This window comes from Sorex fumeus, unplaced genomic scaffold (assembly GCF_029834395.1).
Source record: "Sorex fumeus unplaced genomic scaffold, SorFum_2.1 ptg000103l, whole genome shotgun sequence".
Lineage (NCBI taxonomy): Eukaryota > Metazoa > Chordata > Mammalia > Eulipotyphla > Soricidae > Sorex > Sorex fumeus.
The window spans coordinates 1,198,283-1,208,017 of record NW_026606160.1 but is presented as its reverse complement, the minus strand read 5'-3'; the positions used below and the strand labels follow the sequence as shown (position 1 = coordinate 1,208,017).

General features: G+C 43.8%; 1 non-coding gene across 1 annotated transcript; it reads right to left on the bottom strand.

The window, feature by feature from the left end:
- Positions 1-240: 240 nt before the first annotated feature.
- On the bottom strand, positions 241-302 carry LOC130042576 (U7 small nuclear RNA). Its single transcript, XR_008795265.1, has one exon. It is a non-coding gene; the product is annotated as a U7 small nuclear RNA (small nuclear RNA).
- Positions 303-9,735: the final 9,433 nt, after the last annotated feature.

Here is a 9,735-nt window from a genome sequence, read left to right as displayed (position 1 = left end):
CAGTCATTGTAAGTATTCTCTGTGAGCTTGAGAGAATGTGCATTCTACACTGTTGGCGGACAGTGTATTGTATGTACAACTGAACTTATTTTACGAATCAAGGATATGTCTCAGTGATAAAGCATGTGTAAGGACTCAGATTTGATTCCTGGCGCTTCTAAAAATAAAATAAATAAACGAACAAGTTTATTGCTTTTTAAAATATTTTGTATCACAACTCGTTTCGTTTGGGGGGTGAGTGTGGGCTTTCCAGTAGCAACCAGAAAAACTGCTAGACAAATTCTAAAAGAGCTGTAACACTTTTAACTAATTTCTTGATTTACCTATTAGTGATGATAGAATTGCCCACAAAGACGATGGTGTTAAGTTCTTCACATAAAAAAAGTGTCTGTCTGTGGCAGAGGCAGACTTGGGGTGGGGTTGGAAAGAGGAAAATTGAGGACATTGGTGTTGAGAAGTGTACACGGGTCAAAGGACAGGTGTTTGAGCATTGTAATACTGAAACTCAATCATGGACAACTTTGTTTTTCTCACGGTGATTTAATAAAAGAATTTTAAATACTTGAAATATTTTGAAACTACTTTATTAGGTGCATTTAAGTTGGAATTGTTAAATCTTTCTGGTAAGTCTGAATTTTAAATAATATATAGCAATCATACTAATTTCATTTTGTATTTATTATCTTCACAGGGCAAAGCCTGGCAAGCCACCAGTGAGGTATTCAATATGCAAAAAACAGTAACAACAAGTCTCACAATGGAGCTGTTACTGGTGACTGCTCGAACTATTTGTTGAACAGCGGAGGACAGTGCTACAGAGCTATTTATTATCTTAAATTCTGTTTTGTGTTGTATTAATAAACTTTCATTGACGTTCTTGTGGGCTGGAGCGATACCACAGTGTGTAGGGCGTTTGCCTTGCACACAGCCAACATGGACCCGAGTTGGATTCCTCCGCCCCTCTCAGAGAGCCCGGCAAACTACCGAGAGTATCTCTCCCACATGGTAAAGCCTGGTAAGCTACCCGTGACGTATTCAATATGCCAAACACAGTGACAAGTCTCACAGTGTTACTGGGCCCTCTTGAGCAAATCGATGAACAACGGGAGGACAGTGACAGTGACAGTGACCGTTCTTGTGGATATTACTATATATCTTTAGATTTATTGCTAACATTTCCCCCTTATTGTTTTATGTGTTTTTGTACTTAAAAAACACATGCAGCTTAAATTTGTATGTTTTTATCTGCTCTGACAATTTCACATTAAATTCAAGACATATCTATCATGATTCCTCATATATTTGAATTTATTTTGCCACCCAATTTTGCTATTTGTTTTTTCTTACTCTAATTTCTTTGTTTGGTTTTGGGGCCACACCTAGCAATGTTCAGGGGTTACTCCTGGCTTTTCACTTAGGAAGTACTCCTGGTGATACTTGGGGGACCACACGGGATGCCTGGGATTGAACTCTGGTTGGCTGTGTGCAAGGCAAGCACCTTACCCACTGTACTATCTCTCAGGTCCTCTCTAATTTTAAAATAAATTCTGGCATCTTCCCCACTCCTATTCTTTTAGACAGAGATTTTCCTCCCTCATATACATTTTTTCTCCATTGATTTAGAGACTATAAGACATTTTTAAACTTTTAGTCATTACCTAAAAGTTTCCTAGAGCTTAAATACCTTACGAATTATAATTCGGATCAGTAGTTTGGTATTTGTCCCAAATAAATATAAAATTTAGGATTTTTTAATTTTCAGTCAATTCCATCCCCCATCAATACACTAATGTTGACTCAAATATTGTTTATCATTGATTTTTGCTTCTTTAATCTCTTAGAAATTATTATAGCTTTTTATATGTATTGTTAACCTATTAAATGTTCGCACAATCTCTTCTTTTTTAAAAATTTTATTAAAACACCATGAATTACAAGGTTGTTTTTTTCTTTTTGGGTCATGCCTGGCGATGCTCTCAGGTTACTCCTAGCTCTGCACTCAGGAATCACTCCTGGCCGTGTTCAGGGGACCATATGGGATACTAGGAATTGAACCTCAGTTGGAGAGTGCAAGGCAAATGCCCTACCCACTGTGCTATCGCTCCAGCCCCTACAAAGTTATTCTTAGTTGAGTCTTAGACATACAATTTTGCAGCATGCATCCAACCACCAGTGTCAATCTCTCTCCACATATCCTCTTTGCTATCCAGACTTTCTTTTTTTTTTTTTTTGGTAGAGAAAGTTCAATTTTTGTTTCCGTTTCTGGTCTTGGATTTCTAGCAGGACATCTGCTTGGTTGCTAGCAGGACATTGGGGGCTCACCACGTACCAGATAGATTGAGAGGGAGGGGCTGAACACATAGCCTATGGAGGCAAAATGTTTACATTTTCACTAAGGGAATAAAATTCACAAGGATTTCCATGTAAACACCCACCAGTACAGTACTCCAACCCTGACCCCCAACCAAGACCACCAAAAAATAACGCTCAGAAATTACTGCGCGTTAATATTCAGATATCATGTTTTGTGTTTATTTATTTTTGGGGGGACATATTCTGTAATGTTCTAGACTTTTGCCTGACTGCTCAGGGGAACAGGGCTCGGGGAACCCTCTGGGGTTCTAACCATGGATCCTGGGGCAGCTACTCCCAGTTCGACTAATTTTTTTTATTTTATATTTTTTATTTTTTATGTTAAGTATTTTTATTTTTTAAATTTATTTATTTATTTATTTTGAATACCCATCTCTCCACCAGTGACCGGTTCCCACCACCGTGGATCCCAGTATGCCTCCCACCCCCCACCCCCCACCCCAGACTGATATTTTTTAATTGCACAAAACTTCCAATTGCTGGAGTAGCTCCAACTGTTCATGTATTCTGTTACAACAGTTGAGCATGAAACTAAGTCAATCAAAAGCCCAGAATGGGCCTTGGGGTAACCCAGAATGATGCTCAGGAATTGAGGAATGGAAAGCATTCTATGTGTAGTCAATATTCCTGTCTATGTGTTTGTATATCTTCATATCCAGTGGTGTTCTCAAGCTACTCTTAGCTCTGTGCTCATCAACTCTTCAAACAGTGCTCAAGTCGACAATGCACTGAATTCAACTGGGATCTAAAATAGATCAGCCACATGAATTGAAAGTCCCTTCTTCGCTCTGTAGCTGAGTGGTCATTGATTAGTTTAGTAGTGGATGAATTATGCAGCAAAAATTAAATTCTTTCAAAATTTGAACCAGTGCTCAAGAAGAATTATAGAGTGGGTGTGCAGGAGAAAGTCACTTTTTCAGTTGTGTTGACCTATTGTTCAGCTATGAGTTTTAGTTTATTAGAGGAAAATATGAATAAAATGTATAGTAAAATGGAGGGCTGGAGCAATAGCACAGTGGGTAGGGCATTTGCCTTGCACGCAGCCCACCCGGGTGTGATTCCTCCATCCCTCTCAGAGAGACTAGCAAGCTACCAAGAGTATCCCACCCACATGGCAGAGCCTGGCAAGCTCCCTGGGGCGCATTCGATATGCCAAACACAGCAACAACAAGTCTCACAATGGAGACGTTACTGGTGCCTGCTGGAGCAAATCAATGAACAGTGGGACAATGGGACGACAGTGCTAAAGTAGTACAGTGTTTAATAGTAAAACACAAAACTTAGTTATTTTAGAAGTTTACTTTTTAGTTTGAAGAGTTGATATCTGTATTTATAGACTTAATTTCTTGCAATCCCTCACAAGGGCACCTGCCAATCATGGAGTGAAATAGGAACAATGGCTTAGGGTGCACAAGAATGGTGTGGTTTATGATCAATACTTGATTGCTTTGTATAATCAGTTTTATTATTTTCTATGTCAAGGCTTGCTTCACTTTATGTCGACGTAAATTTACTGGGTGTTGAAAGATAGCCCCATGACAAGTGGGCCCTAGCAAAGCAAGTCCCAGCCCATATCCCCCCTGCAGCTGCGGCAGGTTGACAACACCAGGTACCCCCATCTCCTCCTTGCCCCTGGAATTCGCCAGGTAAGGCCACAAGGCTGGAAAAGGCCTAATGAGGCATCTCCTTGCCATGGAATCCGCCTAATAAGGCCACAAGTTCAGAGAAGGCCTAATGAGGTATTTTCTTGCCCTGGAATTCACCTAATAGGGCCATAAAACCCGAAAAGGCGTAATTGACTGCCCGGTGGGATGGCCTGGTGACAGGTACAGAAGAGAGTGGCTGGTGCTGATGGCTTGTTGCAAAATGACTGGCTGCCTGCGTGCAGTATCTAATGTGATAATTCAAATGTATTGGGTGATTTGTGCGTGGGCATTTCTGAAATGCGCGGGAAGATGGCCTATAAAAAGCCCCCTTTGAAGAGGCTCGGGGCTCTCTGTCACTGATGGTTTGCGGTCATGCTGTGAGCCCAAGCATGCTCAAATAAACCTCTTGCTTTTGCATGGACTTGGTCTCTCAGAGTTCTCCTTGACAGGTGAGGCTGTCATGATCTCGGACCCTAACAGGTGTCAGGATATGGGACATATGAGTTAACTAATTTTGTGGGTGCTTATGAAAATGACACGTGTGTAGGATGTGTTTTTTCCTCGCCTGTGCTTGTGGTGGGAGGCTGATGCTCTTGCCTAGCAGGACTGCCCTCCAGATGCTGTGAATACACTCCTCCAAAATTTATTTGTTGACGTCTCCTTGTCTCCTTGGTTCATGACCTCAAAAACTTTGAGGCTCATGTGATATTTGATGTGGACTGAAGCACAACAGTACCTGTGGACAGCTGCAGAGATTTTTTGGCAAGTAAAACAGATTATATTTGGAGGGGCTTTTGAAGGTGTTGAGGGGAAGTGAGTGAGGAAGAGAAGAAAATCAGAGAGAGGGAGTAACGCGTTCAAGAAAGAACACAGGCCTCTCCGCCCTTGGGGAGAACCCCTACACACATCCCAGTATTAGACATGGAAGTATGAAAGTACACATCTCAAGAGGGCGACACATGTGCTGGGGCACTCCACGTGCTTGTGCCCCTGGGCATAAGGAGCACATAAGACCGGGCAGCATATAAGTCGCTACAGAGATTTTTTTCAAAGAACCACTTTGTATATGCTTTGTTCAAACCTTTACTCAGTTGCCCAGGGTGTCTGAAGAACTGATGTCCCCAAATCTCTCAGATTTGGGTATTAGGAGTCCTTTGTTCCTCCCAGGAAGTCACTAACGATCTTCTCTCTGGGCCTTTAAATCACTGTTCGGGACTTTGTGGAAGAATGGACGCAGTGCTAGTGACCCGAGCAGGCCTGCACACGACATGCCGAGATGGACCACAAGGGTCATGTGAAAGATCTCAGAACAAGCACATCATTTTCAGGATCAGTGAGTTTTTTATTGTTTTTGTTTTCTTCTTTGTATCAATTTGGGAAGGGGCACACGAAGAAGTGCTCTGCGATGATTCGTAGTGGGGCGCCAGGAACCACATGGGTGATGGGGATGGAACCCAGATTTCCACTTCATACAAAGCAAGTGCCCTTCCACTGCACTATCACTAGGGCCCACAAACCAGTTCTCTGACACCATTAAGACTTGTGCTAACTTTCTAGAGAAGGCACACTCACAGTATTCCACTATTATGAAAAATACTAGAATTTTTTAAGTTTTCATTTGACTCATTTCAGTGTCTAGGGAGATTAAGTTCCTGCATTCCCAGCATCAGGCTCTGGACTTCCTCCTAAGTTGTCGAGAGACCATAGATGTGGTGGTTGGGATGGAGCCTGGACCTCCACCGTTGAAGTCATATGCTTGCTCCACTGAGCTATCCCAACAGCCTAAAAATATGTCTATTCTATTATGAATCTTGCCAGCTACCTCATATTGATGACCTCATTCTCAATGAAACTGCAGCAATGCCAAATCCTGAAGCTGTGGTTTGAGTTCTGAAATTGATCACAGCAAGCCAGATAATAATTAATCCTATAGACCCTGGATGAATAGGCCAGCAGGCGGATCTCTGTGGTTCTCTCAGTAAAAACAGGCCCACAGAAAAGAGAAGATCCTCTGGGAGGAACATCGTGAGGAGCCTGACAGCCCTCATAGTAATTTGTGGGCTTTTGTATTTGTCTAGAACCAGTGATATCTGGGGGAGCATGGAGTGCTGGGGATCAAACCATGATCAGTCATGGGTAAGAACAACACCATCCCCTCTGTACTGTTGCTCCACCAAAACCAGCTTTGTCAATGGCTCAATAATTCACGTTTAAGGATTAAGGCTGAAGAAAATCTCTTAGTGAGTCAGAGTGAGAACAGCAGGTAGGCACACAGGGTGACAGGGAGAGATCGCTGAGCACCACCCAAAGGAACCCCTGATGACCATCAGGAAAAAACCCTCTGCAACACCAGGCCCCACAACAAAATAAAAGTACTTTTTCCAGTTTGCTCAAAAACCAAGCTAATGATCCGAGGCAAAGACAAGTGTAGGGACAGAGATTGGGGGGGGGGGAGGTGGTTCTGCTGCTCCTGAAAAGGGCACCCCGACGTTGCGGGCTGTGCAGCCAGGCTGGTAAGTGACAGAGGGAGATGGGACATGGAGGGTTCCGAGTCTCATGGGCACATGACAGATGAAGAAGAATGGAGCAAAGTGAAGAAACAAAGCAAGTTTTCAAGATGCACAGTTTCGGAGAAGGAAGGTCAGCGTAAGCCCGACACACTCACCTGGATCCAGGAGCCCAAGGCAGCCGGGGTCGGCAGCACAATTCACACAAGTTCAGGGCACCACACACTGCGCAGTATCCATGCCAGGGAGGGACCGGAGACACTCACCTGTGTTGGGATCGGAGATCACCCCTGAGGATTCAGACAAAGAGTCCGGCGGGAATGCAAACCACACATCGAGATTTTATTATCCAGCTAGCTGGGCCCTCCCGTTGGTCGTCGATTTGCTCGAGCGGGCCCAGTAACGTCTCCATTGGAGACTTTGTTGTTACTGTGTCTGGCATATCGAATACTCTCGGTAGCTTGCCGGGCTCTCCGAGAGGGGCGGAGGAATCGAACTCGGGGCTGAAGCATCCTAACACATAGGTCAGAGCTCAACCCTGAGTGCTTATAGTCAAGGGTTTATATAGCCATCCTGGGCTCTCAGGCCCCAGAAGCAAGCTCAAAGAAAAGAAAAAAAAACTTCCAAAAGTAGATATAACTTCAAGCATTCCAAATACAAACATGGGAGAAAAAAAAAATCAATGTCATACTTCAAGAAAACATATTGTCAGTCAGATCCAGGATACATGAGACTTGTATATCAAGAAAATATTCCCATAATAAAAAAAATAAATCTTGGGGCTGGAGCGATGGCACAGTGGGTAGGGCGTTTACTTTGCACTCAGCCAACATGGCCGACACAGGTTCGATTCCCAGCATCCCATATGGTCTTCCAAGCACCGCCAGGAGCAATTACTGAGTGTATGAGCCAGGAGTAACCTCTGAGCATCGCCAGGTGTGACCCAAAATGTAAAAAGACTATCAATGTCATACTTCAAGAAAACATATTTTCAGTCAGATCCAGAATACATGAGACTTAAATATCAAGGAAATATTCTCATACATCAAGACAGCAAGAATTCCTATAGGTCAAGGCATGTTATCAGTCAGACATAGGACACAAGATACAGGTGTGTTGACTCCTAACTCTCCAGTCCTGTGTCTGTGTAAACATCAGGGGCTATTTCACGCCAATTTGCTCCGTTAAGTCATATCCTCAGGGCCAGAGTTGCTTCCCACCAAATTGTACTTTCATCCAATTAACTCGTTTATGTCATATACCCTTCATGGCCGATCGACCAGGGTGAGAAATGTTTGGCTAGGTGCTCTTTACAACCAGGGTGACAAATGAGAAATGGTGGGCAAGCTGCTTCTCACAATTCATTGTACCTACGAGGACTGTCCTCCCATTGTTCATTGATTTGCTCAAGCAGGCCGAGTAATGTCTCAATCGTGAGACTTGTTACTGTGTTTGGCATATCAAATACATCACGGGTAGCTTGCCAGGCATTGCCGTGTGGGCGAGATACACTCGGCAGCTTGTGGGGCTCTCTGAGAGGGGCTGAGGAATCAAACTTAGATCGGCCTTGTGGGTCTCATGCAAGCCAAATGGCCCCCTCTGTGTTATGGCTCCAGTCCCTCTTTGATACATTTTACGGGTTCAAGCCACATGCAAGGCACTGGACTAATACCCATTGGATTATCGTTTTTTACTTTTCTCTTTATTGTGAGGATTTTCCTTTACTGAATCACCATGAGCTATTTACAAAGCTTTCATGGCTAAGTTTCAGTCATTCAATGATTGAACATCCAGCCCTCCACCAGTGTATTTTTCCACCACCGAAGTCCCCAGTATCCCTCTCGCACCCCCACCCAACCCCACATGCTGCCTGTATGGAAGGCACTTTCTTTTTCATTCTTTCTCTACTTTGGGGCATTATGGTTTTCAATACAAATACGAAGAGGTTATCATGTTTGGTTCTTTGTCTACTTTCAGCACACATCTCCCAACTCTTGGGCAGTGCTCAGTGCTCAGTGCTCAGGGATACCATCCCTAGCAATCCCTCCAACCATCATTGATCTAGTCACTGGACTCTTTCTTAAGCTCCTTATTTCTCACTTTTCTAGAAATAAATAACAGTTTGAATTCAAACAAGTTAAAGGCTTTGTTTACCAAATCAGTTGGGGGTGTGCAAAGCAGGAAAAAGTCAGTTCATTTGTACTTGAGAATTGTAACATAAAGAATGACTAGGAGTGTTCATTATTAAGAGATTAAAGTGTTAGATCTGCAGTATTTACAATAGGGTTCCCCAACCACCACTTGGAATAATTCTTGAGTGAGTAGACCAGAATAACCCCTCAGCCTCAAAGGGGTGGGATCCAGAAATGGAAAAAAATGGCCAAAGGGCAAGCTGTGAGGATCTCAGAGATGATGGAGGCATTGTTCATCCCAAAGGCTGCCGGAGATTGAATGAATCATTCAAGGTAAATTGAAATTCCGATTTTAGGGACTGGAGGGCATTTGCCTTGCACAGGATGACTGGGATACGATCCCAGCTTCCCCTCCCAAGTCCACCCGGAGTGATCCTGCCTTCAGAGCCACTGGGCATTTCTGGCTGTACCCTTACCCTCAACTCCCCAAAAAACAAGTCTGTTTTGTGAATTGAACAGAAAGGTCGATGTCAGGGTGAGCAGGTTTATGAATGACAGATGTGTCAATTCAATCTCTGTGATCAAGGCTTTCTATGCCTGTAGATGATTTTCTGAGCTCACCTCCAGTATCACATGGTTCCTTGCTACCACCGGCAGTAATCAGCTACCTGGGCAGCACTGGGTGCTTAGTATTTCCATCTTTGGAGTGGGTGCCAAAGCCAGCAGTACTCAGGGCTTATTCCTGCCTTTGCACTCCGGAATCAATCCTGCTGGGGCCAGGCTCAGAGGGCATACACGGCAGTGCTTTGGGGACCATATGGGGTTCTGGGTCTCCAACCCATGTCAGCTGTGTCAAAGCAAATGCCTTACTTATGCTACCATCTCTCTGGCCCCCACCATTTTTTTAGCTTTTTGGGTCGCATCCAGCGATGCTCAGGAGTTATTTCTGCCTCTGCATTCAGGAATCACTCCTGGCGATGCGTGGGAGATCATGGGATGCTGAGGTTCGAACCCAGGATTGACTGGGTGCAAAGCAAGTGCTTATCTGCTGTACTATCTCTACTACCCTGATTTAAA